Source organism: Bos indicus, chromosome 24 (assembly GCF_029378745.1).
Source record: "Bos indicus isolate NIAB-ARS_2022 breed Sahiwal x Tharparkar chromosome 24, NIAB-ARS_B.indTharparkar_mat_pri_1.0, whole genome shotgun sequence".
Lineage (NCBI taxonomy): Eukaryota > Metazoa > Chordata > Mammalia > Artiodactyla > Bovidae > Bos > Bos indicus.
The window spans coordinates 61,139,411-61,161,741 of record NC_091783.1 but is presented as its reverse complement, the minus strand read 5'-3'; the positions used below and the strand labels follow the sequence as shown (position 1 = coordinate 61,161,741).

Sequence of the window (22,331 nt, the reverse complement as noted above, 5' to 3'; positions counted from 1 at the left end):
GTTCTGTTCCTTTGGAATTAAATTCTTAGTATATAGATTATAGAAAAAGAAATAAAAATTTAGCTTCACTAATAGACTATTTTTCCACTACCTTAGGCAAAAATCCAAAAGGAGAGGGGAGAACAAACTCATTGCTGGTGGAAATGCTAAGCAGTACAGTCTCTATAGGTGGGCATTTAGCAATAGCTGGCAAAACCATATGCATTTACCTTTTGATTCAGCTTATAGAATCTATTCCAATGATCTGCTCTCAAAAATAAGAAATGAATATGCACAAGACTTTTCACTATAATACCACTTATAAAAGCAAAAGACTGGAAATAGCCCAAATGTTCATCAGTAGGGACAGACACGAGAACACTAGAGCAGTCCCCATGTTCGAATGCTGGCAGCCAGAAAGGAAGGAGGGTCTCTTCTGACACGGAGAGGGAGCTGTTTCTAGGTGCAGCTGAGCTGCAGAAATGTATGTAATTATTTTTTTTCTAAGAGGGAAAATAATGAAAAATATATTCATATATATTCAGGTACATGTTTTCTTATATCAAAAAACTGAAGGGGACATCAAAGCCCCCCAAAACATATTATGATAGGAACAGGGATACAAGAGAGGGAACAGGAATGACAGCCGGACTTTCCTTGAGATATCTTGTTTGAAGACTTGTGGACCCAGCGGGGAAGGAGAGGGTAGGTGGGATGGCTTGAGAGAGTGGCTCCAGAACACACAGATCGCCACATGTGAAACAGACAGCGGGGGAAGCTGCTATGATGCAGGGAGCCTGGCCCGTGCTCTCTGCCAGCCAGAGGAGCGGGATGGGGCAGTGACATGTTAAACAGACAGTGGGGGAAGCTGCTGTGACGCAGGGAGCCTGGCCCGCGCTCTGTGCCCGCCAGAGAAGGGGACGGGGCAGGAGGTGGGCAGGAGGCTCTGGAGGGACGGGGCACGCACGTGCCTATGGCTGATTCCCATTGCAGTAGGGCAGAAGCCGACATGGCATAAACCGGTCACCCTCCAATAAAGTGTAAAAATTAAATTTAAAAGATCCCTTGGTTTATAGTTATGACCTTTACCTATGTATATATTTAACAACACAAAAGCAAAATTAAACCAAAATGGGGAAAAAACACAAACTCAAAAGTAAAAGGAAACAACTGACCCTAACGGTTAATCACACGGAGAGTCGTCTTTGCAACTGACTTTAAGACACAATTATTATATTATGGTATGTATACATGTATACTGGAGAAGGAAATGGCAACCATTCCTGTATTCTTGCCTAGAGAATCCTGTGGACAGAGGAGCCTGGTGGGCTGCTGTCCATAGAGTCGCATAGAGTCGGACACGACTGAAGCGCCTCATCAGCAGCCACAGCACACACATACACACACACGTAAGTATACACACACACACACGTAAGTATACACACACACATACACCTGTGTACTCAGTCCCTTCAGTTGTGTCCGATTCTTTGCAACCCCATGGACTGAGCCCGCCAGGCTCTTCTGTCCATGGCATTTCCCAGATAAGGATGCTGGAGTGGGGAGTCATTGCTTCCTCCAGGGGATCTTCCCGAGCAGGGATCGAACCTGCGTCTCCTGCACTGCAGGCAGATTCTTTACCACTGAGCCATCAGGGAAGCCCCATACATATACCTATGAACTCCTAAATGCCAACAAACAGAAATCAGAACAAAAGACCTCCGAAGAAATCTTAAAAGTATTTTCAGTAACCATATTGTTGGTAATGATGTGGTATTGTTATTTTGAACCAATATTTTGAACGTTTTCTAGAATAAAACAAGTAAGGAATTATACTAATGTCATTAGGAAGCAAGATTTTCAGTATAAGAGAAAAGAACATGAAAAGTCAAAGAAGCAAAAACTGTATAAGCCCAATTCTGAATTGCAAATATCAGTATGAATTCAGAATGTACAGTATCTTTTAAAAACTTGCTTCCTAGATATTCCATTTAAAAAGTTTAAAAACAGTGATGCTCCTCATGAGGACAGGAGCAGAGGAAGGCAGGCTGTTGGGGAGGGGAAATGCCACTCTCCCACAAGCAGAGAATCAACTGAATAAATAAATAATTGAGCGAATGCAGGAATAAATGATCGATCCAATGTATTTAACCTCCATCTCATGCCTCATAAAAGGCTGGAAACTTGGGCCAGAAGAGTTTGCTTTCACAGCAGAGCTTGACCAGGACCCACACCCGCTTGCTTCTCTCTTGTCTGGAAGGTACCTTCTCAATATACTGAACATACTAAGAGATACGCCTGATGACTAGAGCAATCTGTCTTCCCTTTTGGAAGGCTGGAAAATAGGAAATTCCAAAAATGTCAAGTTGGAAGGTTATTTCATAACTGATGTTTCAGCCATCTCAGCAGATTTCCTCAACTGTGATTGTCAAGGGCTCCACATCGCTTCTGCCAGAACCTTTTCATTATCACACCAGCCATATTTCTGAATTTCAATTTAAATTCCTACAGCATGCAAGCACTTGTCTGCATAAGATGACAGGTGGCAGCTATTAGTTACACGGCCATCACGCGCTGTAATGCCAAAGCCCTGCCAGGAATATGCTCCTGTGGTTTTTCAGGGAAATTCTAGGAGTCTGAGCATAACTTTTAAAGAGCTACCTCTTCAAGGAACTGACTCCCAGAAATATCCTTAAAGGGGATCCTTGGGGAACTGCCTGCACAATAATGATGTTGCTACTTGACTAACAAGAATACATTTCAAGGAGGATTTAATTGAATAGCTGAAAGGAGTCTTTTAGAACAGGGTCTGCCTCCCTGAAAATCACCTGGAGAAGGCAACTTCTATAATCTGAGATGCTTTGATGAGTCCTCCAGCACAGGCAGGAAAAAGGAAAAAATACCCAGTGTGATGACCTTCTACCAGGACTATAGATTTTTCACTCTAGATTGAAATCTTCAAAGCCTATGGCTTCATCAACTACCAATTTATTTGAGTATCAAGCTGTGAAGACATTGAAATCAATTATGTTGGCTGCAGCGATTAACGTGTGTCTAGCCAACGCTGGCATATAATGACTGCTTGTAACGCTTGCTGTCACAACCTTTTTATCATAAACGATATCCTCATTAATAACCAAACTCATCCCCATGGCTGTCTAACGGCCAGGAGGTCGCCCAGTCAGCACCCACACCTCGAGCTAATGCATCTCTCCAACAGCTCTCTTTTAGTTTTTGTACATTTTTCTTCCAATTTTGACAATTTTTCATTTGTCACTGTGACTGAGAAAGGAAATACAATGCATAAAATATAAACTTGGCAAAAATGTCAGAAGAGCCAGTGCTCAAAAAATGAAGCATGATGTTTTGGTGGCAAATGTTAACACAGGCTCACAGACTTCAGACCAGAAGAGATACAGAGATGGTTGTATGATTGCAACAGGATTTCATCTCTAGAGGATCAAGGAGGTCAACCTAGCTAGGAGACCTGTGGGAAATCAGATATGCTATCAAAGACACGAAATTAAAAGACATATGTTCCTTGGCAGAAAAGCTATGACAAACCCAGCCAGCATATTAAAAGGCAGAGACATTACTTTGCCGACAAAGGTCCGTCTAGTTAAAGCTATGGTCTTTCCAGCAGTCATGTACGGATGTGAGAGTTGAACCACAAAGAAGGCTAAATGCCAAAGAAGTGATGTTTTTGAGTTGTGGTGCTGGAGAAGACTCTTGAGAGTCCCTTGGACAGCAAGGAGATCCAACCAGTCCATCCTAAAGGAGATCAGCCCTGAATATTCATTGAAAAGACTGATGCTGAAGTTGAAGCTCCAATATTTTGACCACCTGATGCGAAAAGCCCACTCATTGGAAAAGACCCTAATGCTGGGAAAGACTGAGAACAGGAAGAGAAGAGGGTGACAGAGGATAAGATAGGCAGCATCACAAACTCAACGGACACGAATCTGAGCAAGCTCCAGGAGACAGCGGAGAACCGGGAGCCTGGCATGCTGCAGTCCACGCGGTCACAGAGTCAGACACAACATTGCAACTGAATAACATCAATGACACAGGCACAACCTTCGAGATCAACGCTGTGCCGCAGAAGGTGGAGATGATGGCTGGTGCCGGCGAGCATACGGCACCACTACCCACACACGACTTCTGAGCACTTGAAATGCAGCTAGTGCCGCGCAGCAGATGAATCCTCAACGTGATTTTACATCAGTTAGATTTAAATGGCCAGACCAGCTCTAGATCATTAGGTCCTCATGGGGGAAAGGTGTGCACCTTTGGTCTGAGAGAATGAGGGTCACGTGAGACCTTTTGGAAACCTAACCATTTACATATGGCTATGGCAGGGCGCAGGTAGCCTAACCTGGGTATGTCTGGAGACTGGCTTCCCTGTGCCGGGGGCCCCGACCCACCTCAGAGTTACACAGGGTGCTGTATGGCATCCTCAGATCCAGGTTAGCACAGCCTGGTCCAGGGATGTTTCTGAACTTGGTGCTGAGGAATGGAACAGGGTCAGGCCCAGATATCTCGAGGAGTCACCCTGGAGAGCAAGAGAGACTGTCCTCCACCCAGGTATGGGAGTCAGAATTAGACGCACATGGAGGACTTCCAGGTCGAAAGTAGAATGAGGGCATCTCGTGTGCATGCTAAGTCACTTTAGTCGTGTCCGCCGCTTTATGCCCCACGGACTGTGGCCCGCCAGGCCCCTCTGTCCATGGGATCCTCCAGGCAAGAATGCTGGAGTGGGTTGCCCTGCTCTCCTCAGGAATCGAACCCGAGTCTCAGTCAACCTGCACTGGCAGGCGGGTTCTTGACCACGAGCGCACGTGGGAAGGCCCGGGGACCATTACTCCTCCGCCCAGAGACTGAGGGCGCTGAGGAAAGGAGGAGTGGCCGTGACCCCAGAGTTAGATTTCCGGAGCCCAGCGGGGTGCATTCCTCTCCCAGCCCCTCCCCACGCGGCACCCAGGCGGATGTTCCGATAGGACAGAAGGCGCTGGCCGTCAGGCTGAAGACCTCTGCGCGCAGCTCTGGTCAGGAAGGACGCGGCGGCCCCGCTGAGGACCCCGCGGCTGCGACAGCAGGCAGGGAGCGGCCAGGGCACCGTCACTGGCGACGGAAAAGCTGAGGCCTCTCCCCACCTTTTCCGGACAGACTCTCATCCCCTCGGGGAGGCAGAGGGGCGGCCCACACCCGGGCTAGTAGTGAACTTCTCACCGCCCTTGTCAAGCGGAGGCTCAAGGTCACGTTTAATTTGATTTAGAAAAAGCGATGCAGTAACGGGGCACGTTTGGCTCCTGAACGTGAGCAAACCCACACCTGCTCGGAGACACGGCCTGGTTGGCTTCTCAAGCAAGTGTTCTGACCTGTCGATTCTCCCATCACGCCGTCACATCTTTTCCCAGAGGCCTGCTGCTTACAAAATGAATTCTCTTATCTCCCAGGCTCGAGGTCCTTTTCTAGTTTACAGCAGGAAAAAAACGTCCAAAAAAACAACATGCGGAGACATGCCTGTGGTTTGGGCCGTTAATCACAGGACCCAGCGGGCGGGTGGGAGCGCCCAGGCTCCTGGGTGAGGAGCCCCCTCTCCTGAGAGAGAGGGACGTTGTGCCTTCAGGTCAGGTGTGAGCCCCACCCGGAGCCCGTCCTCAGGCCTGGGCAGCCTGGGGCTCCACAGAGTGCCTCCTCCTCCCAAGGACCGGAGGGGTGGGAGCTGGAAATGCAGAAGCAGGACGAGGGAAGCGTCACCGCCCCCGGGGGGCTGGGTAGCTGAAAACAGTGGGTCCCGTCAAGCAGGACCTGGACGGGCTCGTTTATAAGCAAGAGCGCACTTTATTTAGAGCCCCGGGGGACGGTGGCCCCTCTCCGAAGGCAGTGCCATCACTCATTTCCACCGGAAAATAAACCCTCCCCCGCTCGGTCCACGCAGAGGGCCGGGAGGTGCGGGCGGGGCCGGAGCGGCTGGCCGCCTGTGCCCACCCCGGGCGGCCTTGTGCGCGGAGGGGGCTCGGCCCTGCTGCGCGGCCCGGGGCTGGGAGCTGCACCGCGCCCAACGGGACCCAGTCGGCGGTAGAGGCAAAGCAAGTCCAGAGAGGCACGGCCTGGAGAGACGATTGGCCAGGGCAGGGGAGGCCATGGAGTGAGCGGAAGGACAAGAGAGGCTGCGGGGAGCCCGCCCGCCCGCCCGCGGGAAGCCCGCTGTGGAGGCCCGGGTTCTGTTCACTTAGGTATCTGTACTCTGCAGGTGCTCAGAATACTGTTTATTAGGTGTTTGGGCTTCCCACACGGCGCTGTTGGTAAAGAACCCAGCTGCCAACGCAGGAGACCTAAGAGATGGAGCTCTGTCCTTAGGTGGGAAGATCCCCCGAAGGAGGGCATGGCAACCAGCTCCGGTGCTCTTGCCTGGAGAATCCCATGAAGAGAGGAGCCTGGCGGGCTATGGTCCATGGGGTCACAGAGTGGGAGCCGACTGAAGGGACAACAGGCACATTAGGGTTACAGGCTGTGCCTGGCACCCCGGGTGGTTTACATCACTTCTCAGACAGCCTGTATGTTCTGTTCCTATGCTTGTTTGGGGGCTGACAATTCAAGTGCAAAAGGGAAAGATCACAAGGGCTTTAGGTGACAGCACCATGACCCCAAGTCTGAACCAGGGGTCTGCCTACCCTCCCGCCCACCCAACCGCATGGCAGCAGGCCGGCTGTGCTTGTGCCTGGACACACACAGACACACAGGCGTGCAGCCTCGGAGAGGTCTCTTTTGGGAGGGACTGGACAGTGGAAGCCCACTGGGCCCCTGCCCTGGCGCTGTGCAGTGGAGAGATGAGAAGAGCTCTGGGAAGCAGCCAAATCAGCAGGACCAGCCTGGGGGCAGGGGGCGGGAGACCTCCTGAGCTCGGGGATTCCCAGAGATGCTGGGAAGGGCCCATGGAACCTAAGGTGCAGCTTGGGCTCCATGTTTTGCAGTATTTCTTTGATGGATTCTGGATTTTGTGTTGTGCTCAACTTGTTGTTTAGTTGCTAGGTCGTGTCTGACTCTGCGGCCCCAGGGACCGTGGGACTCCAGGCTCCCCTGCCCTTCAGTTAGTGCAAACTCACGTCTAGGAGTTTGCTCAACCAGATAAAAACAAAAGTTACCAGAATATTTCTCAGCTCTTATCAGCTGTTTTAAAAGAATCTGTGTGGTACCATATTGCATTTCTGTGTCTTGTTTCTTGTGTTCAACCCTTTTCTGCGATTCACCCATATTATTGTGTGAAGTGTATATTCAGTCTCACCGTCACAGTGTCCCACGGAAGGACTCTGCCAGTCCTTTATTGTTAACGGACATTTGGGTTGTTTGCACTTTGGGACTGTTTTGAGGAATGGTGTTTGGAGCCTCTTTGCCTGTGTGTCCTGGTGCTGGTCTGCAAAGGTGTCTCTAGGTGGACAGCTGATGCTGAACTCTGGGTCCTGGGGAATCATCTCTTCAGCTTTGTCCTGACACCAAACTGCTCTCCTCGGTGGGGGTCCCTGACTCCCATCCCCAGCACAACGTAAAAAGTACCCGCCCCTCTGTGTCGTCGACAACTGAGACTGTTAGAACTGTTCAAACTCTGCCCATCTGTCGGGTATGTAACGATCTCCCACTTTAGTTTTGTGTTTTCTTGATGAAAAGTGACATTGGGTCACTTTTGACATATTGATCAACTCTTTGGATTTTCTCCTTTTAAAGTAATGTTTTGTTTACTAGATTTTTTTCTTATTGCCAGAAATCCTTCATATATTTTGAATACTAGTTTTTCACTAGCTACATGTATTTCAAATTTTTTCCCGTCTGGTTTTCATTTGAACTCTCTTTATGATGTCTTTTGATGAAGAGACGTTCTTTCAGTGTAGTTGAATTTGCCTTTTTTTTTTTAATGATCAATGCCTTTTATATCTTCCTTATGGAATCCTTTTCCTTGGGCGGATCAGTTCCAGGACCTCTGAGAGAACCAAAATCCTTCGATTTTGTAGTGCCTGAGCTTTTCTGGGATTCCAAAACACCAACAGACCTGCCTCTTGGTTCCCCCACTACCAACAAAGGTCTCAACTTTTTCTGATCTGCTACCAGTCACCCACCATCTGCAGCCAGTCGTATGCTTTTCAGCTTCTGAATGTTGGTGCTTTCATCTGCTTTGCCGTTATCTGTGTGTGTGTGTGTGTGTGTGTGTGTGTGTGTGTGTGTGTGTAAGCACACGAGCACACATACTTTTATTGTCACCATGGTGGGTTTCAGGGGGAGAGGCAATAAATACAAGTTCAAATCTCTGTGTTTAAATAGAAGTCACAGCAACATGGCTTATGACAGCAAGATAAATTGGAAACCTAAACATCCACCCACAGAAATAAAACAATTAGGTCCACGCAGTGGATACCACACAGCTACACAGCACTGCGTTGCATAGAGGCAGGCGAGTGTGGTGGCGAAGAACACAGAGTCTGACACTCGGCCGCTGTGTAACTCCAGGAGCGTTACTTTACCTCCCCCTCCAGCTTCCCCATCTGTAAAATGGGATTACATTTTAATCTATGTAGAACCGTTGGCAGGATTAAAAAAGTTAATATTTGTAAAGAAAGATGAGGAATTGCACATAAGAGTGACTACTCTTATTAATAAAACAATGAAGTGCGTTTATAGATGAAGACAGGGCTCTCCAAGGTGTATTACCAGCTTTAAAGGTGAAAAACAGTATGTAGGAAAAACATATAAAAACAGTATGATCACACTTTCAAAAGGACAAATGCACATAATAGGTACGCAGAACATTTCTGAAAGGATACTCAAGAAATTGTGAGAGTGGTTATCTTGGGGTAAAAGGTAGAAGGGATTTTGAATTTAATGTCTTTTGGTATTCTCTGATTTTTTATGTGTGCTTAATACTGTTATAATTAAAAATAAGCAAATTAAAATGTGGATAATTGTTGAAACTAGGAGTTTGTTATATTAGCTCTATATTTGGGTACCTTAAAAAAAACTTTTTAAATAAATTAAAGCAGGTAAACCATCTTTGTTAGATACTCTCCAAAATTCAGAGTTGAATAACTGGAGGCATGTGTGCTGTGCTCAGTCGTTAAGTCGTGTCCGACTCTTGGTGACCCCCTGGACTGCAGCCCACCAGGCTCCTCTGTCCGTGGGATTTTCCAGGCAAGAATACTGCAGTGGGGTGCCACTTTCTTCTCCAGGGGATCCTCCCGACCCAGGGATCAAGCCTGAGTCTCCTGCTTTGGCAGCAGGTTCTTTACCACAAAGACACCTGGAAGACCCAGTTGCCTCACTTGCCCAACTGCCTCCGCTTTTCTCAAATGTTGCTGTAAGAAACAGTCACACGCAATTTACTTCTGCGGTTGCCATAAAAAATTCTCCACTGCACCATTCATGTAAAGCCATCTGAAAAGTTTGTTTTCACTTATAAATGCACGTAAATTAAGCATTTCCCTCAATTTCTCAAGCTATTAGGAAGCTCAGACGTGGATCCATAACCCAGACATGGTGACTCGGTTCACCAGCATAGCTGGCCTGCTTGCATTCTCTTTATTCCTTAATCTTTATTTCCTATTTCATTACATTTTGTGTACATCTATTATTGTCTCTTTGAATCCTTTTTTTTTTTTTTTTACTTAGTTGATTCTCTTAAAAGTTTAATAGATTATACCTGCAGAGGCACCTACTTCTTGGGGTGACTGAAGTCAGGATATCTTTCTTCTGCAGGATCACCAAGAACGGTTTCATGAAGACGTGGCATTTGAACGGAGCCTTTGGGGACAGATTGGGTTTGACAAACATGGGGAAGAATGTTACTGGCAGAAGGAGGTATAAATAAAAGAGCTATGGAAAGAGTGCACAGGCCATTTTGGGAGGATAATAGGATTTCACTGGGCCAAGCCATGGGTGTAAGGAGATGAAGGGTGGCCATGCTGGAGACATGGGTACGCTCAGGTCAGAAGGAATCCACACACCAGGCTGACGAATTCGGTGCTATGGTGTAAGAGAAGAATTTTTTTCCCAGAATAGGGAAAACCATTGCATATTTTTAGGCAGAGGACAGAAACTATCAAGACAGAGTTTAAAGACAAAGCTCAAATAGTACAACTGCTCTAGCAAGGCCCAAGGTGATGTAGCAGGAAATGAGGATCAAAGCGTTAACCTCGGAACTTAGCATCACCGACTGAAAGGACAGGAGTTTGAGCAAGCTCTGGGAGTGGGTGATGGACAGGGAAGCCTGGCGTGCTGCAGTCCCTGGTCGCAAAGAGTCGGACACGACTGAGCAACTGAAGGAATCTCAGAAAGACCATGGTAGAAGAGCCACAGATAGTCTCAGAGACCAGGTTCTCCCCACGCTCTGCCGTTCTGGGTGCTTAAATCAAGCTTTTCTTTAGGGGAACCTTGGTAAACATTAAACAAGCAATACCACACATTTCTGGAGCAGGAAATGGCAACCCACTCCAACATGGTTGCCTGGAAAATCCCATGGACAAAGAAGCCTGGTGGACTACAGTCCATGGGGTTGTAAAGACCTGGACGCGACTGAACATCACACATGTAACCACAGCACTAAAATGGATTCCTGCCCAAGAGGTGATGAGGGGCAATTTTGGTTTTGGTTTTCACAAAAGACTTCCAGCCAGCATCTTTAGAGGGAACATGTATGTGTGCTCAATCGCTCAGTCGTGTCTGACTCTTTGCGACCCCATGGATTGTAGCTCACCAGGCTCCTCTGTCCACGGGATTATCCAGGCAAGCATACTGGAGTGGGTTGCCATTCCCTTTTCCAGGGGATCTTCCCGACCCAGGGATCAAACCTGTGTCTCTTGTATTGCAGGGGGATTCTTTACTGTCTGAGTCACAGGGATATAACTTAAAAACTCGCCACTTTGAGATAATAGCGACTCACTGGTGGAGGCTGCAACCGTCAGATGAACCTTTGGGGGAAGGAAGAGATGACACTCCTAGGAAAGAACTTCATGAAGATAAAAACTTTCTAAACACAAAGACCCTGATTTGAAAAGGTACATGTGCCGCAACGTCACAGTAGCCTTATTTACAACTGCCAAAATAGGGGAGCAATTTAAGTGTCGGTTAACAGATGAATGGGTAAAGAAGATGAGACATATATATGTAAAATAGGATACTACTTAGCCATAAAAAAGAATGGAATCTTGCCATTAGCAACAACATGGATGAAAATAAACTAAGTCAGAAAAATGCAGATACTGTTAATATCACTAAGCAGCCTCACAGTTACAGAGATCAAAGTGGATAGAGGACAGAGGGAGGGGCAATACAGGCGGGAGGGGAGTAAGAGCTACAGACTGGTAGGGATAAAATAAGCCACAAGAGTACAGTGTACAACACGGGGGACACAGCCAATATTTTACAAAAACTATAACTGGAGTATCATCTCTAAAAATTATGAGTCACTACACTGTATACCTATAACATACGATATCGGAGAAGGCAATGGCACCCCACTCCAGAACTCTTGCCTGGAGAATCGCATGGACGGAGGAGCCTGTTGGGCTGCCGTCTATGGGGTCCCACAGAGTCGGACACGACTGGCGAGACTTAGCAGCAGCAGCAGCAGCAGCAACATACAATATTGTTCTTCAATAAAAACGTAGTAAAAAGATCACAGAGTACTTAAGAGTTGCGAAAAGTAAAATGCAGATTACTTTTTCTTCGAGGCATTTACCTCCTATGGAATATTTATTGCTGACTAGAATGAAAAGATAATAAAACATTCCCATAAAACAAAAATAAAAATAGAACTTTCTAATGGAGTGATCGTTAGACCAGTTGAATCCACTGCTCGGTCTAGGACGCAGGCATCGGAAAACGTGAGACAGTCCGATAAACGGGCCTCGTGACACGATGAAACAAGTAGGGCGTGACGCCCAGGAAGCTTTCTGCCTAAAATAATTACACCTCAATCCAACTGTGCGTCTTGATATAAACATTATTTTACAGAAGAAACAGTAGGAAGAACTAGTTAAATGACAGCCTGTGGAAGGAATCAGATAAAACCAGCGTGTGCAACATTCTACAGGATAAGTGACCCATTTTCAAACAAATCAATGGCATTATTTTTTTTAAGTCTATAATAGAATAAAAAGGACTAGAGACATAATACTAAAATTGAAACAGTGACAGAATTTATTTCCTTGGGTTCCAAAATCACTGGGGACAGAGACTACAGCAGTGAAATTAAAAGACGACTGATCCTTGGAAGAAAAGCTATGACAAACCTAGATGGCATATTAAAAAGCAGAGACATCACTCTGTTGACAAAGGTCTGGATAGTAAAAGCCATGGTTTTTCTGGTAGTCATGTGTGGATGTGAGAGTCGAACCATAAAGAAGGCTCAGCGCCAAAGAATTGATGCTTTTGAACTGTGGTGTTAAAGAAGACTCTTAAGAGTCCCTTGGACTGCAAGGAGATCCAACCAGTCCATCCTAAAGGAAATCAGTCCTGAATGTTCACTGCAAGGACTGATACTGACGCGGAAGCTCCAGTACTTTGGCCACCTGATGCCATGAACTGACTCATCAGAAAAGACCCTGATGCTGGGAAAGATTGAAGGCAGGAGGAGAAGGGGATGACAGAGGATGAGATGGTTGGATGACATCACCGACTCAATGGACATGAGTCTGAGCAAATTCTGGGAGATGGTGAAGGACAGGAAAGCCTGGTGTGCTGCAGTCCATGGGGTCACAAAGAATCCAGTCCATTCTGAAGATCAGCCCTGGGATTTCTTTGGAAGGAATGATGCTAAAGCTGAAACTCCAGTACTTTGGCCACCTCATGAGAAAAGTTGACTCATTGGAAAAGACTCTGATGCTGGGAGGGATTGGGGGCAGGAGGAGAAGGGGACGACAGAGGATGAGATGGCTGGATGGCATCACTGACTCGATGGACGTTGAGTCTGAGTGAATTCCGGGAGTTGGTGATGGACAGGGAGGCCTGGCGTGCTGCGATTCATGGGGTCGCAAAGAGTCGGATGCGACTGAGCGAGTGAACTGAACTGAGCAATTGAAAAACAACAACAACTCAAATGCAGTATATCAAAGAGCTGAGAGCTTCTGGACAACGACCTCCCCTGAGCTGAGGCCGGCGCAGGATCTGGGGGCTGCGGCCCAGCCGTCTAGCTGGGCACAGGGACCTCTGTGTGATGGGTAGGAAGCTATACCGAGGGGGTGGCCTGGGAGCTGGGACCAGGGGCATCTCAGTCACGCCCCCAGGTCCTGAGTTCATCGACGAGGGTGCCGGCTGCTCCCCACCTCACACACCCCATGTCTGGCGCCTGGTGCACCCCGAATTCTCAGCACTCAGCACTGAATCCTCAGTACTCAGTACTCAGGGCCTCTCTCTGTTCTTTATTTTTAGCCACCTGCATGGCTTGTGGGACCTTACTTCTCTGACCTACGGGAATCCAGAATCTAAGGACATCTCAGAGTCTTAACCACTGGGCCGCCAGGGCATTCTCTCTCTCCACTCGTTTGAAACCACAGATTACATTGTGCTCTGAATAATAAGTAAAATTAGTTTGCAGTAACTATAGCACTTTCCTTCTCATCTTTAACATGATATAAAAATTTATGCAAATTATCTTTAATAATCAAATATTTATATAACACCTGCTGAGACAACAACCAACAAATAGAATTAAGACTTTCTGAGGTGAACTATTTCAAATCCTGAGGGGTGCAGAACTCTGAGGCTGCATTTGGCGAGTGATTTATTTGGGAGGCACTGGCGGGGCTGGAGGGTGATGAGGGCTGTTCGTGGCTGATGACAAGTCTATGGAGTGGAGGTGAGTTCACATGCATGCGTTACACACCAAGGATATGTAAAGATGGATTTTCCTGGTGGCACGGTGGATAAGGATCCACCTGCTGATGCAGGAGACACAGGTTCGATCCCTGGTCTAGGAAGATTCCACATGCGGTGAAGCAACTCAACCCGTGTGCCCTAACTGCTGAGCCCGTGTTCCAGAGCCCGTGCTCCCAACAAGAAAAGCCACTGCAGTGAGAGAGAGACCCACGCACAGCAACCCAGCATAGCGCCCGCTCGCTGCAACCAGAGAAAGTCTCTGTGTGGCAACACAGCCTCGGTGTAGCTAAAAAATACATAAATCAATAGTTTTTAAAAAAGAAGTCTTTAAAAAGGAGGTGGGGATAAGGTAAGACCAGGACAGAACTGGTTGATTATGCAGAGGGATCTGTGTAGTCCTGTGCGGGCTTCTAAATTCTCGGGAGCAATGCCGTCCCCGGCAGTTAAGGCAGGAGGCAGGAACCTCCCACTCCTCAAATAAGATCACATTTACAGGTTTCAGGGGTTAGAACTTCAATATTTTTTTGGGGGGGGAGACAACACCCCAATGACCCACCTATATGGGAAACATCTTTCTTCCAGAGTGATCCCTGAGTCAAAGACTCAGGTCTCCATCTAAAATGGGTTCTCTTGTCCCTGATATACTAGGGGGAAAGTGACCCCCAAACTCCAAAGCTTCAGTGGTTGTCCACTGTGCTGACTTCCAGCTGGGGGCCAGAAGTCATCTTTGGGGGCAGATGATTCTTTTGCTTTGGGAAAAATACAGCGATTGCCCATTTGTGCAAAGTAAAACAAACATCCCTACTAAGAAAGGGTGCATGCGTGCTAAGTCACTTCAGTCGTGTCCGACTCTACGACCCTATGCCCGCCAGGCGCTTCTGTCCATGGGACTCTCCAGACAAGAATACTGGAGTGGGTTGCCACTTCCTTCTCCAGGGGATCTTCCTGACCCAGGGATCGAATCCACGTCTCTTGTCTCCTGCACTGGCAGGCGGCTTCTTTACCACGAGTACCACCTGGGAAGCCCCCTGAAAAGAGTGGCTCAAGATAAAAGGAATTCTATGATAGTGTAAAAATCTGTCTTCGCCAACCTGCAGATTGTTTCTGGGGGAAGTGGAGGAGCCTGGATTCTAGGTAGAGTAAAGATGGTTCCAAGTGCCTTCCTTTGCTTGGGGTGGGGGTGGGAGAAGTGGATGTGAGGGTGTGGGTGGGAGTTACAGGCCGTGCAGCATGGAGCCAGGCTGAGGGCGAAGGGAGAAGTCACCCTGAGGGTACAGGGTGCCGGAGCCGGCAGTGTGGACTTGCAGTAGACGATGGCAAACTGGTCGTGCAGAATTCTGGAAGCAGATAATCCATATGCATCCTATGGAGAGCTAACTTTAAAAATCAACCATTTCCTACAAGAGCACTGACAGCAGCCCAAGGTTACCATTGTTCCAATTTTGGGTTTGGTTTTCCCCAGAGCATAGGAATCTTCACATTCTTTTCAAGACAACATTAAGGAAGATGAAAGTTTCCTTTTAATGAAAATATAACCTCATTTGAATGTTTAAAAATATCCCTTGAGCACAGGATCAATTGCTAGCCTACTTACTGCTTCAGTATTGAAGATGTTAGCGGTAAAGTTTTAATTACATAATAAGAGGGGAAAAGCCATAATTTAAGAGTGCAATTACCCAGAAGAATTTATCTCATTATCAACTTCTTTGAATAGATCTAAAGCCCACAGAAGCCTTGCTTTTAGGAAACAAAACAAACTCTGCTCATCATCAGCAACTATTTTAAACTGCGTTTGGAGTCAGCTTGTGGACAACATCAAGTGCTGGTGGGAGGACGGGGGCAACTGGCTCGAGTACTTTGCTGTGTTGCGAACACACACTCGGCAGACAGTCCAGCAACACCGCCCCTAGGCATTTACCAAGAGAAGTGAGAACTGTGTCCCCACAAAAACCTGTATGTAAAGATTTACGGCAGCTTTATTCATAATTACCCCAAACTAGAGAAGACTCTACACATGGACATCACCAGATGGTCAACACCGAAATCAGATTGATTATATTCCTTGCAGCCAAAGATGGAGAAGCTCTATTCAGTCAGCAAAAACAAGACCAGGCGCTGACTGTGGCTCAGACCATGAACTCCTTATTGCCAAATTCAGACTTAAATTGAAGAAAGTAGGGAAAACCACTAGACCATTCAGTTATGACCTAAATCAAATCCCTTATGATTATACAGTGGAAGTGAGAAATAGATTTAAGGGCCTAGATCTGATAGATAGAGTGCCTGATGAACTATGGAATGAGGTTCGTGACATTGTACAGGAGACAGGGATCAAGACCATCCCCGTGGAAAAGAAACGCAAAAAAGCAAAATGGCTGTCTGGGGAGGCCTTACAAATAGCTGTGAAAAGAAGAGAAGCGAAAAGCAAAGGAGAAAAGGAAAGATATAAACATCTGAATGCAGAGTTCCAAAGAATAGCAAGAAGAGATAAGAAAGCCTTCTTCAGTGATCAATGCAAAGAAATAGAGGAAAAGCAACAGAATGGGAAAGACTAGAGATCTCTTCAAGAAAATCAGAGATACCAAGGGAACATTTCATGCAAAGATGGGCTCGATAAAGGACAGAAATGGTATGGACCTAACAGAAGCAGAAGATATTAAGACGAGATGGCAAGAATACACAGAAGAACTGTACAAAAAAGATCTTCAGGACCCAGATAATCACCATGGTGTGATCACTGACCTAGAGCCAGACATCCTGGAATGTGAAGTCAAGTGGGCCTTAGAAAGCATGACTACGAACAAAGCTAGTGGAGGTGACGGAATTCCAGTTGAGCTATTCCAAATCCTGAAAGATGATGCTGTGAAAGTGCTGCACTCAATATGCCAGCAAATTTGGAAAACTCAGCAGTGGCCACAGGACTGGAAAAGGTCAGTTTTCATTCCAATCCCAAAGAAAGGCAATGCCAAAGAATGCTCAAACTACCACACAATTGCACTCATCTCACACACTAGTAAAGTAATGCTCAAAATTCTCCAAGCCAGGCTTCAGCAATACGTGAACCATGAACTTCCAGATGTTCAAGCTGGTTTTAGGAAAGGCAGAGGAACTAGAGATCAAATTGCCAACATCCGCTGGATCATCGAAAAAGCAAGAGAGTTCCAGAAAAACATCTATTTCTGCTTTATTGACTATGCCAAAGCCTTTGACTGTGGATCACAATAAACTGTGGAAAATTCTGAAAGAGATGGGAATACCAGATCACCTGATCTGCCTCTTGAGAAATCTGTATGCAGGTCAGGAAGCAACAGTTAGAACTGGACATGGAACAATAGATTGGTTCCAAATAGGAAAAGGAGTACGTCAAGGCTATATATTGTCACCCTGTTTATTTAACTTATATGCATAGTACATCATGAGAAATGCTGGACTGGAAGAAACACAAGCTGGAATCAAGATTGCCAGGAGAAATATCAATCACCTCAGATATGCAGATGACACCACCCTTATGGCAGAAAGTGAAGAGGAACTAAAAAGCCTCTTGATGAAAGTGAAAGTGGAGAGTGAAAAAGTTGGCTTAAAGCTCAACATTCAGAAAACGAAGATCATGGCATCCGGTCCCATCACTTCATGGGAAATAGATAGGGAAACAGTGGAAACAGTGTCAGACTTTATTTTGGGGGGCTCCAAAATCACTGCAGATGGTGACTGCAGCCATGAAATTAAAAGACGCTTACTCCTTGGAAGGAAAGTTATGACCAACCTAGATAGCATATTCAAAAGCAGAGACATTACTTTGCCAACAAAGGTCCATCTAATCAAGGCTATGGTTTTCCCAGTGGTCATGTATGGATGTGAGAGCTGGACTGTGAAGAGGGCTGAGCGCCTAAGAATTGATGCTTTTGAACTGTGGTGTTGGAGAAGTGTCTTGAGAGTCCCTTGGACTGCAAGGAGATCCAACCAGTCCATTCTGAAGGAGATCAGCCCTGGGATTTCTTTGGAAGGAATGATGCTAAAGCTGAAACTCCAGTACTTTGGCCACCTCATGTGAAGAGTTGACTCATTGGAAAAGACTCTGATGCTGGGAGGGATTGTGGGCAGGAGGAGAAGGGGACGACAGAGGATGAGATGGCTGGATGGCATCACGGATTCAATGGACGTGAGCCTCAGTGAACTCTGGGAGTTGGTGATGGACAGGGAAGCCTGGCGTGCTGCGATTCATGGGGTCACGAAGAGTCGGACACGACTGAGCGACTGATCTGTTCTGATCTGATCTGGAGATACCCCAAATGTCACTCAACTAGTAAATGGATGAACACACTGTATTCAGGCAAAAGAATATTACTCAGCAATAAAAAGGAACAAACCATTGATACAAGCAGAAAGGAGCACCTTGCTAAGTGAAGGAGGCCAGACTCCAGTAGCTGCACACCGCATGCTTCCATTCACTGTGGGAAAGGCAAAGCTCGACAGGGGACCCAGCGCAGATCTTGGGTGCCAGGGCCTGTTGAAAGGGGGTGGTGTGATTCACTATGAAGGAGCAAGAGGGAATTCTGCAAAGATGGAAACGCCCAGTCTTCTTTATGGTGGTAGCTACACAACTACATGTGTTGCATGCTAAATCGCTTCAGTCATGTCTGACCCTTTGCAACCCCGTGGACCATAGCCTGCCAGGGTCCTCTGTCCATGGGATTTCCCAGGTAATCCCTGGAGTGGGTTGCCACGGCCTCTTCTAGGGGATCTTCCCCACCAATGGGATCGAACACACATCTCAACGTGTGGGCAGGCAGGTTCTTTAGAGCCTTACTAGTGCCACCTGGGAGGAGGCGATGGCAACCCACTCAGTGTTCTCGCCCGGAGAACCACAGGGACGGGGTGCCTGGCGGGCTGCCATCCATGGGGTCGCTAGGAGTCGGACACGACTGAGCGACTTGACTTTCACTTTTCACTTTCATGCATTGGAGAAGGAAATGGCAACCCACTCAGTGTTCTTGCCTGGAGAATCCCAGGGACGGGGCGCCTGGCAGGCTGCCGTCCATGGGGTCGCACAGAGTCGGACACGACTGAGCGACAGCAGCAGCAGCAGCAGCAGCAGCAGCGCCAGCTGGGAAGCCGTAACTGTATGCACTCGTTGGAGTGCACTGAACTGCAGTCTTAGCAAAGGTGAGTTTTATGGCTTGTACTAAATTATCCTGACTCAATAAAACTGACTTAAAAATCAATCATTTTGTGATTTCCTAAGTATAATGCTGATGTTGAACAAGCTTTCATTAACACTTGATGCAAACCAGGGTGGGGAAGGTGGGCAGGTCCTGTCTTTCAAATCACTAGTCCAGATGTTCTGTTGTAGCTGCTTTGCTCTGTCTGAGCAGAAGACACTTTTTTAGGGGGATAGGGCCCACGACTGACTGCACTGCTCCTGGAGAACAGTGGCCACTACTGGCCCCTCCTGGAAGACGTGCTCTATGCACGGACATCTCCTCACCATCCACACCATCCGTGGATGCCCAGGTATGAAGTGTCAGGTAACTGCTGAGATTGTATTTGCTCAGCTTCAAAGATCTCTCAACCACGCTGTGGAGACTGTTTCATTATTTATCATAAATGCTCTAATGAATACAGTCATGGACAGGAATCTAGAGCCCTGCAGCCTTCACCCAGCAGATGCAAGTGCAGACAAGTGTCCAGGGGCAGCCGTGAGTGGAGGTGCTCATCCTTCTGTCGTTGTATGTGAATCTACTCTTGTTCTAATGATAACCAGATGATAATTAAGATGATGATAACCAGCATCATCTTAACTCAGAGAATGGAATCTCTTTGGGGACATAGAGCCAACAGATTGTGTGCTTAGGATATAAAGTGTCTAATGCAAAGTTTTAGGGCTCACTACTGAATCTGGGAGATTCTAAGTTTGATTTTAAGAGGGTTTGGGGCTTTAAAAAAATATTTCCATCATTGATTTATTCCACCCACATCAGTTCAACTTGTAGCCCAAAACAGAATACTTCGTGATACTTTTAGTGGCAGCGAAACATAGCAGATACATCATGACCGCCATCCGCAAAGTCATTGCAACAGTGGGTGGGTGTGCAAACCTTAGGACTGAGGTGCAAAACCCACATACTAGCTTTGTGAGCTTGTGAAGTTCATTAATCCCACTGACCCTATTCTCTCTTCTGTAAAGATAACAAATGTCACTTGATGTATTTGCTGTGATGATTAAATGGGATAACATATATGTGAAGAACTTTGCAGGCTGCTTCAACAATCGGTTCCCAGGTGGCTCAGATGGTAAAGAATCTGCCTGCAATACAGGAGGTCCAGGTTCAATCCCTGGGTGGGGAAGATATCTCCACTGGAGTGGGGCAACCCACTGCAGTATTCTTGCCTGGAGAATCCCATGGACAGAGGAGCCTGGCGGGCCACAGTCCATGGGGTCGCAAAGAACTGGACACGACTGAGCAACTAACACTCGCTTTAAACAAACAGTAGCTGTTTGCCCAAGTGTTATTTACAGCTCACGGGAGGTGAGGCTCTCTCTTCCCCTTGAGTCCAACCCACACTCTTGTCTTCCTGTAACAGGACTGGCAGTGGTCACTGCTGTCGCCCCTCCCTTTATTTACACAGAAACTTGTGTGCGGCTGCGGGGAGGGGAGGCTTCAGGAACAATGCTGCACCTACCTGGCTCACACTTAGCCACTGTCCCCAGAGCCGAGGCGGAAGCAGCCGGCCTCGGGAGCGTCCACCTGTCAGCGGCAGCTCTTCAGCACCAGCCCGTCGGGGAACTCTCGGCGCCTTTCTCCTACCGGACCTCTCACGGATGACCCCAATCCTTTGCAAAGCTCCCGAGGGTGCTGTGCCTCCACGCAGCCCAGCCTGCTCTGTCCCCCAACACTGGCTCTGCAGACCAAGGGCAACCATGGAGCAATTTTGGCAGGGCACGAAGGATCCTGTTATAGTGAATCTCCAGCCAACAGACACCAACTGGCCTTACCTTCGTGTGACCGAACAACCTTTCCCGTGATAACAAAATCTACCTCAAGGCTACCGGCTCCCCTTGTTTCCAGACACTGGTGATCGTAGAAATTTGGAGTTTGTTTTCATGGTTTCCCTCTCCCAACACCTCTTTATTGCAATATTATTTTTGTTGTTGTTTTGCTGTTTAGTCGCTAAGTCGTGTATGACTCTTTTGCAAAGCCACATTCGGGAGCCTGCCAGGCTCCTCTGTCCATGGGATTTTTCAGGCAAGAATACTGGAGTGGGTTGCCATTTCCTTCTCCAGGGGATCTTCCTGACTCAGGGATCGAACCCGCGTCTTGGGTGTCTCCTGCGTTGCAGGTGGATTCTCTACTACTGAGTAACCTGAGAAGCCCAATACTATTATTAATACATAAAATAATGAAAACAGAAAATATTGATAGAAAACATTCCACGTTTCTAACCAAATACATTTATGCCAACAAGTAAAACACAAAACACAGTTTTCACGGGTGAACGTGCTCTCTAGAAGCCAGACTGCGGCATTCCACAACGTCTCAGAGGCCAGAGCAGCCCACAGAGCAAGCAACAGCTCGAGGCCCTGCCACTGGGAGCCCCACTGTGAAAAGAGGTCCTATTGTAGACACATTTACTCTGAATAAATGCTACTGGTTTACATATCCTGAAACTTAATTTTATTATAAAATAAAAAATTTTGATGTCTTTATTTTTTTCACTAATAGTAAATAAAGAATGCTCTAAAAGCTTTAAATATGTGTTTTTCCATGGTTTCTTTGTCACTGAAATAAAAGGCCTAAAAACCTATATATTCTCATATCCAGAATATATAATTTGCAAAACACAATGAGAAAATAAACTGATTAAAAAATAGGCAAAAAATATGAACACACACTTTACCAAATAAGAGATTAAGATGGCCAAATAAACATACGACATGATGCTCAGTCATGGGCTGCAAATGTCAATGAAATTAAAGCCACAATGACATCTTTTAGAACGGCTAAAGTTAAAAGAAACGGACAACTGACACTGCTGACCGCTGGCGAGGACGTGGAGCAACTGGGATGCAGAATGGTGCAGGCGCTTCAGAGAATAGCCTCGCGGTCTCTTACCGTGTTAAATAGACACATTTACCGAGTGATCCCAGTGCTTCCCTGAGAGCTCAGCTGGTAAAGAATCCGCCTGCAGTGCAGGAGACCCCAGTTCAATCCCTGGTCAGGAAGATGCCCTGCAGAAGGGACAGGCTGCCCACTCCAGCATTTAGGGCTTCCCTTGTGGCTCAGCTGGTAAAGAATCCGCCTGCAGTGCAGGAGACCCCAGTTCAATCCCTGGTCAGGAAGACGCCCTGCAGAAGGGACAGGCTACCCACTCCAGCATTTAGGGCTTCCCTTGTGGCTCAGCTGGTAAAGAATCCGCCAGCAATGCAGGAGACTTGGGTTCGATCCCTGGGTTGGGAAGATCCCCTGGAGAATGGAAAGGCTCCCCGCTCC

At 47.0% G+C, this 22,331-nt stretch overlaps 1 non-coding gene across 1 annotated transcript; it reads right to left on the bottom strand.

Annotated features, from left to right (window-relative positions):
* Positions 1–1,566: 1,566 nt before the first annotated feature.
* Positions 1,567–1,637, bottom strand: TRNAC-GCA (transfer RNA cysteine (anticodon GCA)). Its single transcript has one exon. It is a non-coding gene; the product is annotated as a tRNA-Cys (tRNA).
* Positions 1,638–22,331: the final 20,694 nt, after the last annotated feature.